Source organism: Rousettus aegyptiacus, unplaced genomic scaffold (assembly GCF_014176215.1).
Source record: "Rousettus aegyptiacus isolate mRouAeg1 unplaced genomic scaffold, mRouAeg1.p scaffold_m13_p_7, whole genome shotgun sequence".
NCBI lineage: Eukaryota > Metazoa > Chordata > Mammalia > Chiroptera > Pteropodidae > Rousettus > Rousettus aegyptiacus.
Window position 1 is genome coordinate 39,879,639 of NW_023416310.1, and position 19,103 is coordinate 39,898,741.

At 32.0% G+C, this 19,103-nt stretch overlaps 1 protein-coding gene and 1 pseudogene across 14 annotated transcripts in view; both read left to right on the forward strand.

Annotated features, from left to right (window-relative positions):
• Window positions 1-19,103, forward strand: part of EHBP1 (EH domain binding protein 1) — a 292,696-nt gene that overhangs the window by 171,793 nt on the left and 101,800 nt on the right. The window lies entirely within an intron of this gene.
• On the forward strand, window positions 18,340-18,458 carry LOC118605734 (annotated as a pseudogene).

Here is a 19,103-nt window from a genome sequence, read left to right on the forward strand (position 1 = left end):
TTTTGATATACTCCTCTTTTGTTTGTTTTACAAATGATAAAACCAAAAACCAGAATTAATGTTTTTAAGGCTAATATCACACAGCTGTTTGAATTGCAGTGCCAAAACTAGAATTCAAGTTTCTGGCTCTTGTACAGTGTTCTTTCTGTACTAGAGTCAGCTACAGAGAGAATGATTTCTCTGGATTCTGATTCTTCCCTAAGATCTTTAACATTCTGAGATCATATCAAAAAGTAAGTCATATGTTTTGCCTGTAATCACACTGCCAAGACTACAGACTATGTCTTTTAATAAGTAGAGCAAGTTATTTAACCTCTCTATCTCTCAGTGTGCTTATCTATTAAATAGGGATAATAGTGCTTATCTCATAGAGCTGTTGTGAGGATTAAATACGTTAATATATATAAAGTATGCAGAATAGTGCCTGGTACATAGGAAGTTCTGTAAATGCTAGTTGCTGCTACTACTGTTGTTGTGGTTCTAGTTACTAATGCATTTGTCTAGACATTTTCTTGGAGCTTTTTAAAGCTTTGCCTTCCTTCTTTAACAAATGTCAAATCTTTAGGAGTGGAGGTGTGGAGGATTAGTGAGGACTGAAGAAGAAGGAAAATTCATGGATTCTTGTCATTGGTAGGTTTGTCTTTGTTTCCAGCGTACTCTTAAACCGAGGTATCTAACATGTATATGTATTGAGGAAGAGAGGTAACAATCTAAAACGTAGGAAATCTTTTCAACAAAAGTAATTTTTTTTACTTTAAAAATATATCATACATGAAATACATATATAAATGTACTTTCTGGAAAAACATCAGGATTTAAAAAATTCTTTTATTCTACAAGGTACCTAGGTTCTTTAATAATGTACTTTATGAGATCAAAGCTGTTAAATGGTTGAAAACCACTAGAATAGGCTGTATATGTTAAAGGAGTTGAAGGACAAAGAAACCACCACATTATATATTATATGATGTTACATTATATGATGTTAGATTAACTTTTGGAGGATTCCGTTAAATCTTGTGTTTCATTTTCCTCCTTGCCTTAGCAGAGCAGTTATTTCATTTGTTGCTGAGGAAGCTGGCCACAAATTACACATGAATGGAATAATTAACAGTTACAGGGAGTGCTCATTCTCTCCAGTACCTATCTATAGTGTCCCTGAAGGAAGGGAAATTGCCAGATGGTGTTGGGAGCTTCTTCCCCACTGTAGGCAAAGCACACAGCTCCCAAGCCCCATTTGCTTGCTGATTTGTAAACAATAAAATAGGAAAGAACCAGTAATGCAAATCATTTTTCAGTACTACTCAACATCTGTTAATTGGGTACACATTATCTGCTTGCTATTATGTATCACCATCTAATTCCTTGCAGGCTTTTAAGATTTAACTTCAATGTAGGAAAAAGCTATTAAAAAGAATCAGTAGACATTAAATTGCCATTGATTTTTGGTACCATTTATTATGTGATTGTATAAAACCACAGCTATCTAGATTTCCAGTTTAATATGTAAAAAGTATAAATTGTAGGAAATTCTCACTCTTAATTTCTATTAGTTTCAGCCCTGGGTCCACCGCTACTAGAGGGCACAGATTATTTTCATCACTAAGATGTACTCAGTTCCTAGTGTAGGGAATGAATGAACATCTGCTTTGATGTTGATCCTCTTTGCTAGCTGTTCTCAAAGTGCGATCTGTGGATGTCCATGAGATAGTTTGATCAATTTGTAAAGTAAAGGACATTTTCATAGTAATAAGACGTCACTTGCTTTTTTTCACTATGTTGACATTTGCACAGATTGGGCAGAAGCAGTGGCAGGTAAAACTGCTGGCACCAACATATGAATCAAGGCAGTGGTACCAAACTTTTAGTAGTAGTCACTGTATTCTTGATTAGCATGCACTTTCAGTTTGAAAAAAAATAAAAAGTCAGTTTCACTTAAGAATGCCTTTATAAATTAATAAAACATTAATTTTATTATATAAAAATGCCTTCCAAAGTGCAAAATAGATCAGTGGATTTGAATATAACAGTTCGAAAAGTTCATCAATATGATTTCATAGTCTCTGTAGCAACTAACCTTTATGGAACATCTACTTGTGAGTTTTGGTGTAGTATCAAAGAAAGAATATCCGTAATTCCCTGAAAGGCTTTTAAAATTCCCCTTCCAACTATATATTTGTGTGCTGGATTTTCTTCATTTGCTTCAACCAAAACAACACATCTCAACAGACTGAAAACAGGAGCAGATATGAGAATCTAGCTGTCTTTTATTAAGCCAACATTAAAGGAATTTGCAAAAAAGGAAATGTGAAACAGTGTCACTATTTTTCTTCAGGAAACATAGTTTTCACAGAGATATATTAACATGTAAGTTTTGTTGTTTTAAAAAGAATTAACAAATATTTTCAATTTTGTTTTTGATTTCTCATATGTTAAGTATCAGTAGATACACCCTTATAAACAAAAGCTCTCTGGGAGTCCTCATAATTTTTAAGAGCATAGAGGAGCCCTGAAACCACAAACTTCAAGAACTACTGCTTTCTGCCATCTCTGTATCTATTCTTGGCCTCTGACATTAGTCCCAAGTCTGACTAAGACTGTAGGAACTTTAGACCTGTCTTTATTTTTGGTTTTGCCTTGGAAAAGATCCAGATTAAGCCAGACATCCATTTGGGTAGACATTAGAAGTTTCAGATTTGCTGTATTTATGCAGGGCTTTGGTGAAGACTAGCTCATCCTTCAGAGTTCTAACTCAAATGATAATTGTGAGAAAAATATTCTTCAGTCTTGAAATTTATTACTGTAAAAATCATTTAGAGTCAAACCATTTATGCATTGTTTAATTTTTGGCAAGTACATTAGCCTGTCTAAGTCTGGTCTCTAAAATATGGATTATAGTAAATCACAGAATTGTTGCAATTATTTTTATTAGGCATATCTAGTCAGATATTTTTATTAGGCATATCTAGCCCTTTGTATTATTTAAAACAGGAGCATCCAAAGTGAGATTTGTGACCCCAAGGAGTGCCTAGGACAATGCACTGGGTGTCGGAAGAATATATTCAAACTTGTGTCTGTACGTTTTAATCTAAAATTTTAAAAGAAATTAAACTTTACTAATATTTAATATGCAGCTTAACATGTGTGCCTTCACTCAGCCTGCATATCTACCTATTAGAGGATCGTGTGTCAGGTAGAAGATGGAAAGTGTTTTGTTGAAGGGGGAGTACAAATACAAGAGGAAGCTTTACATCTATCTTTTTGTCAGGAAATTGTAAGTTTCCACTTACATTCATTGGCTTTTCATATTTCTCTAAACTCACGTTGCATTGGCCAGATTGTCACATGGCTATCCTTTGCTACAAAGTAAGTTAGGAAAAATGAGTGCCAGGATTTTCCTGATCCCTGAGAAGAAGCAGGCACGGAGAATGGGTGTTGGTTAACAGCCAGCCTATAGTGCCTGCTACAGAAATATTTTCATACTATTTTGTTGCTAAAAATAAAATGTGTCACCTATGTAAACTCTCATGTCAATACACTTTAAGAGCCTCAAGACAGAATTTTCTAACATGTTTAAAAGTCCAAATAAAAATTATTACTGGGGTTTTAACTGCAACTAATTAACATTGGGGAATAGAAACTAGTTGAATATCAACTAACATCTTTTGCATAATTGGTAGATGGAATTGCAAAATGAGTATCCTGACTTAGTGAGCACAGCCAATGATGTACTTTTTGCATTCAGATTTTTTTTTTGTGATGTATCTTTCTTGACTATGACATCTGTTCTTACCAGGTTTCAACATATACCCTTTAGAATTAGACTTCGAAATTATTAAACCAACATTTTCAAAAATAAGCCTTTTATATCACATTGTTCTTTTTTATAATGAGGGAAAAATGCTTTTTATATCATGAATAAATTGAATAAAATATTTTAATTACTAATGTCATCTTTATCTTTTTAAATTTCACTTGTGGTATATGTTTTATAATATACAACAGTACATGTGTATAATACATAAATAAATGTATACCTATGAGAATGCGTTTCTGCTTTTTTCCCCTTATACTAGCATGTGATAAAAGTTGGAGACACTAGCCTACTTAATATTATTGAAACATACATTGCTTTCTTCCACAAACTTTGTATCTAAGTTTTCAGTGTAGAAAATTGTTTTTTGTTTTTTTAAAAAAAATATTTCTCACTATCAACAGCTGACCCATTCAGCTACTCAGACCACATGGCATTAATCATTTTCAGTTCCGTTTGAACATTTCCTCTAGTTGTGATCATAATGGTTTAGTGATTATGGTTCTTCTGAGAACTATATAACACTTCAAATGTATTTAATTCTTTTAAATCTTTTTTTTATTAACTCACATTATAATCCAGCTAGAATCAATTTATTGAATAACTATACTTAAACAGGTGATAGCTTGTGTGACTGCTACTTTGCGATTTTTTTTCCTCGTGATTTTTCTATGGAATTTTTCAGTCATATAAAAAGGTAAAATGATCCTTTACAATTAATACTTGTATGCCCATCTTTCACCTTAGAGAGAACAAATATAATCGAAGCCTCTTGTGTAACCATAGTTACATTTTAAAGTGCATTTTAAATTAAATAACATAATTCCATTTTAAATTTGAAACACTGGAATGTTCTGAGTATATTATTCATCTGCTTTTTGAATACTCCCTTGGGGAAAAGATAGAGTTAGGGAACTCAGAAAAACAAAGTTTATATATTGTGTGGTAAATTCTTCCTTCTGTTTCTGTCCCAACTGATATTAAGAATAGTGTATGGATAATGATACCCAGTGGAAGTACTGTTCCACTTGTGCTTATGGTCAGTAATAATTAACCTAGTTTTTCTCTATTGGTGAAAGATATCAAATTTAGATGCTTGCAGAGCCTCAAGCTGTATTCCGCCACATGCTACATTTTCCAGTGAGGAGGGAAGAATGGCTGGATGCTGTCCTACTTCAAATGGCAAACGTCTGCATTCTCCCCTCTGGAAACTCACCAGCTGTACTTCTATATTGACATTTCTCCATAATCACACCTTCCCATTTATTTTTGGCTACATCTATTGTGATGGGATGACAGAAAACACTTCTGTTTTAAGATCATTTAATACATGTTCAAAGACAAATAACCGAATAATATATTCAATTGTAATGGGAAGAGATTAGCCAGATGATCTTTTAAAAAGCCCTTTTTACTACTGAATCTATGAAAATGATCAATTATTATATCTTGTATTAATGTTTTGCTGATTTCTCACAAAAGACAACAAAAGTCTTTGTAGTTATTCAGGAGTTTTAAATGTATAAATGAGAAACTACACACACACAAAAATGAGTGCTGCTTAATGCTTTGCATCCCCCAAGATGTAGTTAACGCCCACTTGGGGCATGCTTAGACTTGGTTGGTAATTACAATTGAGCTGTAAAATATTTTGACAGTTTCCAACTGTTGTGTACTTGTTAGTCATTTGGTGGCCAATGCAATTTGGTGAGGTTTTTTGGTGGGGCATGTTTAATTAAGAATCTTTCAGTTAAGTAGTATGCCACACTAAGCATTAATACAAAATTTGCAGCTATGAGTTTACTTTTACTTTGCACCCAAGGTGGTAAATATGTTTCATTAAAAAAGACTACTGTGTAGTGAAACTTGCCATGCTTTTTATGCCTTTACTTTTCTTTACAAGCTTTTACTTGTCGTATAGTAAAGCATTACCACCCAGCACTTAATTTATAGCCTGAACTTTGTATATGATTTTCCTAGGTAAATGAATTCATGGCAAATAAATCAAATTGCTCATGATAATTACAGGACTAAAAAAGAGAGATGGGATGGATTTTTGTTGAACGTTTTTATCCTCTTTTTATAACAACAAATCTCCTAATAATAAGCTAATTTGGGCAATATGACAATTCCTAGAAAGAAAGTATAAAACCTTTGAAATCAAGGCAATTTGCCTGTTTAGATTGAAGAGTGTAGCTGAAGCATTTTTAAATCTCTCTTAAATGTACAACTATTAAGTAAATTATTTCTAAAATTATAGAGCCAAATGATCATGGGAAAAGTTTAAGCCTTAGTGTATCCAAGAGTAAAACAGTAAAAATGCTCATACTAAAATCACTTGGAAAACCTATTATATAAAGGTTTATAATCGTCCCTGTGAAAATCTCTGTGACATTTTATTCCTTCTATTTTGTTGATAGGAATTTTTATCATGAAACCAACAATATAATAAGGATTCTTAGGAGAAAACAGGTATTCTGTGAATCCAGTTTGTTAATCCTTTAATCTTTCTGAGTTTTCCTGCAAAAATATATTAATGTGATCTGTAAAAATAAAACCAAATGTTATACTAAATTAATTTGTACCGTATCAATTTAGGCTTTATTTTGAAATGTATAATCTCTCCAAATTATCAATGTTGAGAAATGCATTAAATAAACCATCTTTATTAACTTTTAAAATGTATGTATTCAGTGAGCAAAAGGGCTGGAATGGGGTCGGGGAAAGGATGAGAATAAGCTGCTAACAATTTGCACAAATTAAAAAACTGAGTAAGGTAATTAAAAATATTGAGTTGGTTTCATGCTATATGAATTTGCAAAATTCATCAAACTGTATACTTTAAGAGGGTGAATTTTGTTTTAGGTAAATTATACTTCTAAAAATCTTCCCTTTAAAATCTAAAAAAAAAATTAAGTGAGAAACAAAAAGTCAGCATCCTAATATCATAAAAATATTACATTCCTAACTTAGTCAAAAATTGCATCTAGAATTGAATATGATTTATCCTTGTCCAATAAAGGCCAAACAGCAAAACATGTCTCTTGGAAATATCTAAAAATACATACTTTTCCTGTGGCTAACATTCCTAGATCAGGATTTCTATTTATGTTTTATGTGGTCGACATGTGAATGTTTAAAAATTCACATTAGTATTATCATAAAAAAAGAGTCTCTTTTTAAAATTCTTTATTGCTATAGTTTCCCCTCACTTTGTATACAAATTTGGATTAGAATCGTTAAAATTAGTTTTGAAATTTAGGTTATATTTTAAATGTGCACCAGGAGAAGAGGAATCTTACAATTATTTTATTAAAGTAAATATTTACAATTTAATTTTACTAATATATAAATTGGTAACATATCTAACACTTAAGTTAAAGTATGTTCAGTAATATTTAGAGTTACAGGAAGTAGATTTGCCCTGAATATTAAAAATATGCATGTCATTTACATGAATTTTAGTCCTCTGCTTTATTTTTCACTTTTTCTAATGTTATTGAAGAAAAAAGAAGTACTGAATAAAATAACATACTGGCTGAGCCTTAGGCATTTTTATCTATATCATTTTACTTAAATGGTAATATTAAATATTGTGAAGGTATCCATCTTCCCTAGATACTTATTAGATTTTACATAGTTATAATAAAAATGCAAACAGGATATTTCTTGAGATGGTATCGAAATGATTCTAAATTTATTTAGAAGAAAGTTTATGTTTAAGGATAATTATTTTAAACATTCAAAAAAGAGATGATGGTTAATGAGGGTTGATTATCCCTACAAGATATTAAAGTACATTATAAAATAACAATGTACTGCTAAAGAGAGTAAGTGGGTCACTGAAGCAGAATGTCTAGCCCAGAGATGAACATGATCTCATTCAGACATACATGTACACTTAAAAAATAATTTAATATATAATAAAGGAAGCATCACAGAACAATGAAATACTATTCAGGAAATGATGTTAGAATAACAATTATAACCTTAATTCATGCCATTCACTGAAATGTATTCTAGGTAAAGTGTTAAAATGTTAAATAAAAAATGAAATTATTTTGAAGAGAAAAAGAAGGAAACATTATTTACCAGATCTCTTGAAGGAAAATAACTTTCTAAAATTGAAAGAAGCTAAAGATATCACAAAAGATAGACAAGTTGATAAGTTAGACTATATAAAAATTACAATTAAAATCTCTGACATTAAAAAGAAAAATGATAGGTAAGGAAATTTCCATGAAATAGAAAAAGAGCTAAAGTATTATTTATATATTAGTAAAGAAAACATTAAGGACAGAGTTAGGGTTCAAATGCAAATCTCACTGACTCCAAAGTCCTTATATGCTCTTAACCTCATTGCTGTGTCCTTTTCTTATGCTGCATATCCTTGTGAACATAACTTTTCCCTTAGAGCAGTCTTTATATGGTTTAGTTATACTAAATTTACAGGAGAGTTGGACTTATTTTTATTTTTTATGGAAAAAAATCTGCCATAAAAAGAAATTACATGGATAAAATATGCATGATTTTAAGTTAATATCCCTTAAAAAATGCATCTAACAGCAGTAACTCTTTCCTGTAATATGGATCAATACTTGTTAGATTATGTAAGGTACAGGTAGTGTCATTGAAAAGCCACAGAATGTCCTGGAAAATAAGAATATTTTTGGCAAAATTGTGCAGCAGAGCAAAATGACTAAAATAGAAATGGGTAGAAATCTCCTAATAAGCTAGGGTTGGCCTACCTCACATATTCTTGCAAATGGGTTGGATGTTGATGAAAGAGAGTGGTTTGGAGCTTTTGGGTAAAACAAACGGATATATGTAGAAAACCCAAATTTAGAATATGAGTGTACTATATCTTAAAATTCATTCGCTGTTGAGTTTTTTTCTTTCTTTCTTTTTTTTTTTTTTGCTCTGTAGTCTTACACTCCTTATTTGCCTATCTACTGCTGTTGTTATTTTAAGGATATCATAGTTCCTATATTTTAACCTAGTCATTTGAGATAATTGGATTTCTTCATTTGTAATATTCTAAAACTTTTTGCATATTCTTTTAGAAATCACTGACCCCAAAGGATTTTACAAAGGAGTCATTATAAAATTATATAATGTTAGGGCTCACAGTCTTTCCTCTAATTCTTGAAAAAGAAAATCCACTAAAGAAGTACTTTGCAAGTTAAAGACAGTTAAAATTTTCCTAATTCTTTTATTCCTATTTAACTGAATTGAGACAAGGTGTGACTATTTTATGCATTCAGTCTGTAGTGTTAGGATTAACACATATGTTTTACATGTGTGTTATATTAGATAAGGTCTCATACCTTAAAAAGCATATCAGGTGTGGGATTTTATTCTATTTGTAAGGTAATCAAAGTAGCCTGTTAAGGTTTCATGGATGCTGGATGAAAACATAAAACTCCTGAGTAAGAGATAAAGGGCTTTATTACAGCATAAGCATTGGCATATTTATGTTGGTTCCTTTGTGACCAGGTCCTATAAAGGTGACACAAAGGGTCAAATGGATACTGCACACACTGTGAGGTTGTATCACAGTTAAAGAACATTGTACTTAGGGAGTCTACTTTTATAGGAATTATTAAATAAGCCTGCCCTTTGTCCCAGAGGGAGATACCTCATGCTTAAAGTCTGCTCACTTTTCTGTGAAGAATGGCCTGATAAAGAACAGTCAATATTTGTCATTTTTGGACAACTCAGCAAGATGTTTAAGAGCATAAGAGATACATGGAGGAATGGCTCCCAGCACTCTGATATAATATATTTTGTTCTGTTGCTTTTTTAGCAATTGCTTTTTCTTATGTTACTGCCTATATAATAATCATTGAACCTATAATTTCACTAACTCTACCATACCACTATGATTTCTACCTACAGTAGTAAGTTTTAAAGAAATAATTCTATTAAAAGCTGCTAGTCTAACTGGGGCATTTGTGTAGTCTATATACTCTAGTATAGAATGGATTTTTTTTCTTGTTTTGTCATTTGTATAGGCATGGATTCATATACTATTCCTAGGAAATTTATGATTACAAATATTAAATTTCACTAATGACTAGGCAAGGAAACATCATAGGTATAAATATACCCTACAAACAAACCCATATTGCTCAGTGTTCTCCATCTCTTTATCTTCTTTATTCTTTATTAATGATGTAACAAGGAGAATCTTTCTGAAATTGAAGCTTTAGTTTAGGGTGTAGCATTTAAACACAAGCCACCAATTAGTTTCCTTATCTTCATTTTGCTTTGATTCACTGAAACCTGGTGCTAGTTCATTTGGTCATTTAAAAATATGGTAATTCCCAGACCTACATTTCTGCGCTGTCTACAACAGTGACTCTGAAACCTTTTTATCTCAGAGTGCCCTGACACTTTTAAAAGTTATTGAGAAGATAGAGGATTTTAGGAAGACGACAGAGTAAGAAACACCAGAAATCTGTCTCCCTATCTAGACAATAATTGCATTGACAATTATTGCAATGTTTTGGAATTCTGGAGTCTGCTGAAACTTTTCAGCTTCCAGGGGAAGGCTTAGAGGATAAGTTGTGGTTAATTTGTGGTCAGTTTCAGCTTCTTGGCTCAGCAGTGATTACCCATCTACTACCTCCCAGTCGCATGTCAGGCAGCTATGCACGTATTTCTGGAGCAGCTTGCATACAACTTGCAGGAGCCAGGGTAGGTAGTAAGGACCCTAATCCTCTCTATAGCAGAGATCTGTATTCTGATCACTGATTGCAGCCTCTGCTTAGAAAAATGCAGACATACAGGTAGCTAGACATTATTATACACACACATAACATATTGCAGGCCCCTTCCCCATAGGCTAAAACAAGTTCTGGGGGACTTAAAGGGTCAGTGCTTCCCCTACTCCCCCCTGTCCCCCGCTTTTTGTCTTTTCCTCTTTGGGGGGCTAGACATTAAAAATGAGTATATTCGAAGGCAACTGCATATACAGGAGAAATTAGAAAATCACCATACATGGCCAGAGAAGGGCACAGGCTCAGGAAAGCCTTGAGAAGATCCTAAGTTTATACCTCAGGCTGATCCATGACATGGAAACAGCCTATAACAATTAAATAAACAAACAAAAACCCAGCAAACCCTCAGGAAGGGGGCATTCCACATAAAGTTACCACATTATAACATTCTGATACCAGTTTTGAACAACAACAAAAATAATCACAAGGCATACAAAGAAATGGGAAAGTATGGCCTATTCACTGGGAAAAAATTTACTAACAGAAACTATCTCTGAGAAAGAACACATGGTGTTCCTATTAGACAAATACTTTAAAATGAATGTCTTAAAGATGCTCAAAGAATATAACGAAGATGTGAAAAAAAATTAAGAAAGTGATATATGACCAAAACGGAAATATTAATACAGAGAAAACCTAAAAAAAAAACAAAACTAAAAACAAATTCTAGGGATGGGTAAATACAATAACTGAAATGAACAATTTACTAGGATTTAAAGGTGGGTTTGAGCAAGCAGAACAGTCTGTGAACTTGAACATAAAACAATTGAAATTACAGCATCTAAGGAACAGAAAGGAAAAGCAAAAGCGAACAGAGCCCAAGGGACCTGTGAGACATTGTCAAGTGGATCAATATCACATTATGGGAGTCCTAGAAAGAGAAGAGTGAATGGAGTACAGAGATTCCTTGAAGAAATAACAAACTTTCCAAGTTTGAGGAAAGATATAAACACCAAAAGTTCAGTTATACAAATAGGAAGGACTCAAAGTGATCTGCACCAGATAACAACCTAAACAAATTGTTGAAAGACAAAGAGAGAATCTTGAAATCAATAAAAGAAAAGTAACTTGTCTTATGCAGGGGATCCACAATAAAATTATCAGCAGATTTCTTATTAGAAACTTTGGAGGATACAGTACAGTGCGCTGTATATTCAAAGTACTAAAAGAAAAATATATCAATCAAAAAATTCTATATCTGACAAAATTTTTTTTTTCAAAAGTGAGAGACAAATTAAGACATTCTCAGATAAACAAAAATCGAAAGACCTAATGGCTTCACTGGTGAATTCTACCATTTAATGAAGAAAAACCACAAATTATTCTCAAAGTTTTCCCTAACTTTAAAGAAGAGAGAACACTTTCTAAGTCATTCTAAAAAGCCAGCATTGCCCTGATACCAAAACCAATGAAGACTCTACAAAAAAAAAGAAAACTACAGGCCAATATTCGTCATAAACATTGGTGTACAAATCCTCAACAATATATCAAGCAACTGATTTCAGCAGCATATTAAAATAATTGTACATTATGACCAAGTAGGATTTATTCCTGACATGCAAGGATGGTTCAACATACAAAAATTGATCAATACTACATTAATATAATGAAAGATTAAAATCACATGATTATCTCAGTAAATACAGAAAAGCATTTGACAGATTTCAGCACCCTTTCATAATAAAAACACTCAACAAACTAGACAGAAATAGACAGAAACTACCTCAAAATAATAAAAGCCATATATGAAAAACCCATACATAGCAAACATTATACCCAACAGTGAAAAACTGAAAGCTTTTGCCCTAATATCAGGACCCAAGCAAGGATCCCTACTCTTGCCACTTCTATTTAACATTGTACCGAAGTCCTAGCTAGAACAGTTAGACAAAAATTTTTTTAAAAGAAAGAAAAGGCATCCAAATTCGAATGGAAGAATTAAAATTATCTCTGTGCACAGATGATATGACCATATGTATAGAAAACCCGAAAGAATCCACCAAAATCTGTTACAACCAAAAAAATAGTTCAGCAAAGGATACAAAGTCAGCACAAAAAACACTTGAATTTCTATCACTAATAGTGAACAATCTGAAAAGAAAGTTAAGAAAACAATTTCATTTACAATCATATCAAAAGAAAAAAAATACTTAGGAATTAACCAAGAAGACGAAAGACTTGTATACTCAAGAGCAGAAAACCATGATGAAAGAAATTAAAGAAGATGAAAATAAATGGAAGACAGCTCATGTTCATGGATTGGAAGACTTAGTATTGTTAAGGTAAGTAAATATAACCCAAAGAGATCTACAGATTCACTACAAATTCCTAGAAAAGCTTTTTACAAAATAGAAAAATTCATCCTAAAATTCATATAGAATCTTAGGGGACTCTAGTCAAAACAGTCTTGAAAAAGAACAGTTACAGGGTTCACACTTTCTGATTTCAAAACTTACTACAAAACTACAGTAATCAAAATGAGGTGGTACTGGCATAAAGACAGACTTATACAGCAGTGGAATAGAATAGAGAGCAAGGATATAAACCTTGCATATATGGTCAAATGATTTTTAACAAGGGTGTCAGGTCCATTCAATGGGAACAGTACAGTCTTTTCAATAAATGGTCCTGGAAAAACTATATTCACATGCTAAAACTATAAAACTCTTAGAAGAGAACGTAGCACAGAAGCTTCATGATCTTGGATCTGGCAATGAATTCTTGAGTATAACACCAAAGGTACATTTCACCAAAGAAGATGTATGAATGGCCATTGGGCACATAAAAAAAATGCTTAACATCACTAATCATTAGAGAAATGCAAATCAAAACCACATTGAGATACCACTTCATACCTGTTAGAATGGCAACTATCTAAAAACAGAAAAGAAGTGTTGACAAGGGTGTGGAGAAATAGGGACCTTGTGCACTGCATTTCAGGAATAAATTCTACTTGGTCATGATGTATAGCAATTCCAGACACTATGGAATCACTATAGAACATCCTCAAAATTTTAAAAATATATTTACCATATGATCCAGCAATTTTAGTTCTGGATATATACCCAAAAGAATTGAAAGCAGGGTCTTCAAGATCATGTGTACACCCATATTCATAGCAGCATTATTCACAGTAGCTAAAACATGAAGCCAATCCATGTATCTATCAACATATAAATGGACAAACAAAATGTGGTGTATACATACAATGGAATGTTACTTAGCCTTAAGGAAGGGAATTCTGACATATGCTGTAGCATGAATGAACCTTGAGGACATTATGCTTAATGAAGTAAGCCAGTCACAAAATGACAAATATGTATCATTCCACTTATATACAGTACCTAGAGTAGTCAAAATCATAGAAACAGAAAGTAAAATAGTTGCCACAGTCTGTGGGAAAGGGGAATTACTGTTTTTTGGGTATAGAGTTTTAATTCTGTAAAATAAAGCGTTCTGGTGATGGATGATGGTGATAGTTGCACTATAAGAATGTACTTAACACCACTTAAAAATGATTACGATGGTATACATTGTTATGTGTATTTTACCAAATTAAAAAATATCTTACTGATTTTGATCCCAAAGAATTTTTGTTTATGTGAATTACAGCTATTATTGATATTTACAATATTAGAAATTAAAAATGAGAAAATTTAAAAATGTATTAATTCACTTAATATAACAATAATAAACCATTACATGCATTTCAACATGAATAAAATTTTTAATGAAAAATGACTATATTTTCCAAAACAAAAACAATTTAGTAAGAAGAATGAATTTTTTTCCCACTTTTGCCAAACTTTAATGTCTGGCTTAATAGAAGACAGCTTCGACTTTTAACCTGTTGTAATATGTTGTTTGGTTGAAGTATATGAAGAAAATCTGACTTTACTCACATATATAGTTGGAAAAATAAGAGTATTTTAATGTACTTTTTAAATAACTGGGAATCGTATTCTTTAATACTACACCAAAACTCAAAAATATTATTTGCAGAGTGGAATCTGAAACAATACGTTGGTCTATCTTGAATTTTCAATGGACATTTTATTAATGCATGGTTTTATAACATCATGTGTTGTTCATTTGGAAAATATTGATTCCTCAACTCCTGAAGTTCTTCTAAATGTTGTCACATTTGATTACACAATATAAAAAAGTAACATTCGTTAATGCCACCATAAGGCATTTCACAAAAGTCCATAAGTCCATTCTTTTCCTCACTTCTATTGTATATGGGCCTATCTCTACTCTCTCTAGTCTACATAATTACTAGATATATTTGATTTTGGTTCTGGTATCACATTTTATGCTTTCTAAATTAAACAAAATTTTACATTGTGAGTTATATTTTTTGGTTTATGTATATTTGATTCTTCTGATATTTTGGGAAGTTTAACTGTTGATTTATTTGTTAGCATGTCCCCATATATTGCAGGTCAGGGTTACATATGTCTTTCAGTTTTTAAGTTAAAAAAGGTTAACTTTTCTATTTCTCATTATACTTGTTATCTTCAGGTAATTTTCAAAGTGAATTGGAAAACCACCATCTTTATTCTATCATTTTTAGCAATTCCAATATTATTTTTAACTTCTTTTTGCTGTGAAACTTGACATATATGGGAAATATATTCAAAAAGTACGTAAAACATAATACACAGCTTAACAAATCAAGTGAACATCTACGAAAATGCCACAAGAATTAGATGTTTGCCAACACTCCAGGAGCCATCTGCTTTTGTGCCCTTTCCTTATCCTAACCCTTTCCTCTACCTAGAGATAATTACTGTCATAATTTTATAGTAATTATTTTGTTCTTTGCTTTTTGGCAAATATAGTACAAATCCCTAAGCAATATAGTTTACTTTGTTTCTTCATTTTATGTAAATGGAATCTTATGATATGTATATATGAATTTTTACCTGTTTTTATTTTGTTGTTGTTCAATAGGATGTTTTAGGTTTAAACGTGTATTTCTACATACGTTTAGTATTTTACTATCTGAGTAGACCACAATTTTAAAATTTATTTTATTGTTGATGAACATTTGAATTATTTTCGAATTTGGGAAATTATAAACAGAGCTGCTGTGAACATTTTTAAACGTGTATAAGCATACATTTCTGTTCTGTATACGCATATATTTTCATAGGATTTAAACCTATGATTGCTGGTCATTGATTAGGCATATCTTCAAATTTACCGTAGAGATAATGCCATTATGGTTTTCCATCAGCGCTCTGTGAGCTCCTTTTGCTCCACATCCTAGACAACATATGGTATTGTTAATTTCATTAAAATTTTATTTCATTTTAACAAAAGATTTTAAAATTTTAGCCTTTCTGAGAGTGGGGGGAGTGTGTAGTAGAGCCTTGTGAAATTCTTTGAATACTAATGTGATGGAACAAATTATCTTATGTTTACTAGATATTCAAGTTTCTCCTTTTGCAAAGTGCACATTCAGTTTTTGCCCATTTTTCTATTGATTGACCTCTGTTTCTTACTGATTTGTAGAGGTTTTTGGATATTCTGAGTTTAAGCTGTTTAATATAGATATTAACATTATAGCATCAGGAATGCAGCATCATATTCCCCCCCACACACAAACACCCCATGAGCTATTTAGTTGTAAGGTGGGTAAATGTAGACCACTCTAGCTTATAAAATATAGGGTCTTGTAACAGCCCATACTTGCAGCTATCAGATCCCTTGGGGATCATATTTGGCTATAAGAATCACACTAAGCACAGGGAAAATGTGGCCTTTGTTTTTTAGTAGGCATTTATAGTTTATCACAGGCTTCCAAGTTTAGATGTAGTTAACCAAACTGGGTCATTTTTACAATAGTTAGTGTTGTCTGGTAACATCTGACATTTCATGTTATTCTTAATTCAGTATTTCTTTGGAAATGTTGCTAAACTCACAGTCATTTCCTCATGAAGAAAAAGTTTAGGTCTGTTGGTTAACCCTTCCCCTGGGAAAAATATTGATATCTTTACAAAATTGAGTCTTCTTATCCATTAATATGATAAATTCTACATTTCTTTAGGTCTCCTGTATTTTCTCACAATAAAATATAATAGAGTTTATAATAAGTTATGCACATTATTTATTAGATTTAATAGATTTATTTAGTAGATTTATTCCTTAGTACTTGATATGTTTAAGCCACTATGAGTGGTTTTTAAATTTTTAATTTCTAATTGCTTTTGTCAATGTATAGTAATGCAGTAGGTTTTGTAAATTTTCATTTCGTATCCAGCAGCCTCTTTAAATCATCTCATTAATGTTAATTATCTGTACATTCATTTGAATTTTCTATATTATATTATTTGAAAATAACAACAATTTTATAGTTTCATTTCTTTTCCAATGTTTATACCTTTCTTTTTTGGGCCTTAATATAATAGCTATAATCTCCAACACAATGTGGAATAAAAGTAGTGATAGAATCTCATTCTCAAAGAGAAAACTAAATATTTTACTACTGTAATATCTGTAGTAGACTTTTTTCAAGTTAAGGAATGCTGATTATTTTATAGAATATAAATGGATATTATATTAAATGTTTTTCTGAGCTTAAATGATTGTGTCTACATATTTTCCCCTATAATCTGTTAATATAACAAGTTACCTCAGTAGATTTGCTAACGTTAAGTCAAATGTACATTCTAGGGTAAATCCAGTTTGTTCAATTTATAAATTGCTGGATTCAGTATGCTAATATTTTTATTGAGACGTTTTTCCTCTTCATGACAGGTTTTCCTGTAACTTTGCCTTGTACTATTGAGTTTTGATATCAAAATTTGCAAGGATCATTAAGTGAATTGGGAAATAAACCCATTTTTCTAATTCTCTGGAATAATTTGTGTAATGCTTCAGACATTTCATTCTTAAATGTTTAGTAGAACTTATCAGTGATGTCAACTAGAATTTTGTTCTTACGAAGGTTTTTTAATTACAAATTCAGTTTCTTTATGCTATAGAACTATCTAGGTTTTATATTTCTAAGAATTTTCTTCCCTCTCTTGGTCGGTCACAGTAGAGGTTTAATTGATTTCGTCCTTTCAAAGAAGCAACTTTTGGCTTCGTTGATCCTTTTTATTGTATTCCAAATTTTTATCTCTCTCTTTTTTTTTTCTTCTTCTTTGGCTCCATTTTTATTGTATTTTTTCTGCTTCGAGGGTGGAGAGGCTCATACTGCTTTTTGGGAGTCTACCAACATACAGCTCTCCTTCTCAACTCAGTCTTCTAGATCAGCCATTATAAAAGCAGCACTGAGAGTTTCGCTTACTCTCTGGGGCCCTAGTCTCTCTACATCTTGGCTTGGGTATAGTTATTTGATGTTTCTTCGAAGGTTTTCTGAAAAATATTTTGTTTAGCTTTTTAAAAATTGTGTTCTGGTAGTAGTACTACTTTAATATAAGCAGAAGTTCCTCTCAATATTATTTTAATTGTAACATAATTGTTCTGATTGTCTAGTAGTCGAATAACAAAGCCAGTACAGATATAAGTGTTCTTGTTCTCACCTCTCCTGTTGCCTGGGGCTCATGAAATGTTAAGATTTATCTCAAGTTCCCTTAACCATTTGCAATAATTTGGAATAATTGGTGGAAGGCTTCCAGATCAGCAGTAGGGAGACTAAAGTGTCCTAAAGTTTAGCAATAGTAGTGTATATCTCATTGCTGTAGAGTTAATTAGTTCTAGTTCTAACCAGTAATCTAAAATCCCAACAGAATCTATAGCCATGCCACCCTGAACAAGCTTGATCCCGTCTGATCTCAGAAGCTAAGCAGGGTTGGGCCTGGTTAGTACTTAGATAGGAGACCACCTAGGAAGACCCGGTACTGTAGATGTAAAAAATAAAAAACAAGGGGTTCTAAGCTGACAAGGTCCTTGCAATCTGTAAGGTCAACCAAGGGTTGCCTTGCCTAAATAAATAAATAAATAAGTAAATAAATAAGAAAAAATAAAATCCCAATAGAATGGGCAAAGGGTTTTATTAACAAAGTAATTCTAGGGTTTAAATAATTTGGATCAATTACCTGTTTTGAATTAATTAATTTAACATGCATGGGTGATCTAAGCTCTGAAAAAGAGAAGAAGTTTTCTGAGATAATCACTAGTTTTAAGAAACTTACAGTTTCTGCTAAGGTCCTAAATGTAAATTATCTCGAAATGTGAAGTACATGTGTTTACAAGCATAGGCTCTGGAGTGGAAACACCTTGATATAAATTCTAAGTCTTTTTGTAGATGGAAGAATTGACTATGTTGTAGTAAAAATGCTTTAAGAGAGACTCAAAATCAAAGGAACATTGAAAAGGGTTCCTATTGACTGAGAATTGAGAAGAGATTTCACGTGGGAGATGACAATTGAATTTATTCTTGATGATATAGAGTGGAATTGGGACAATATATTTCAAGTAAGGTGGCAATCTATGTGATCAGCAACTGAAAGTGGGGGGACTGGGAGCTAGGCAGGAAAGCATAGTGATTTTAG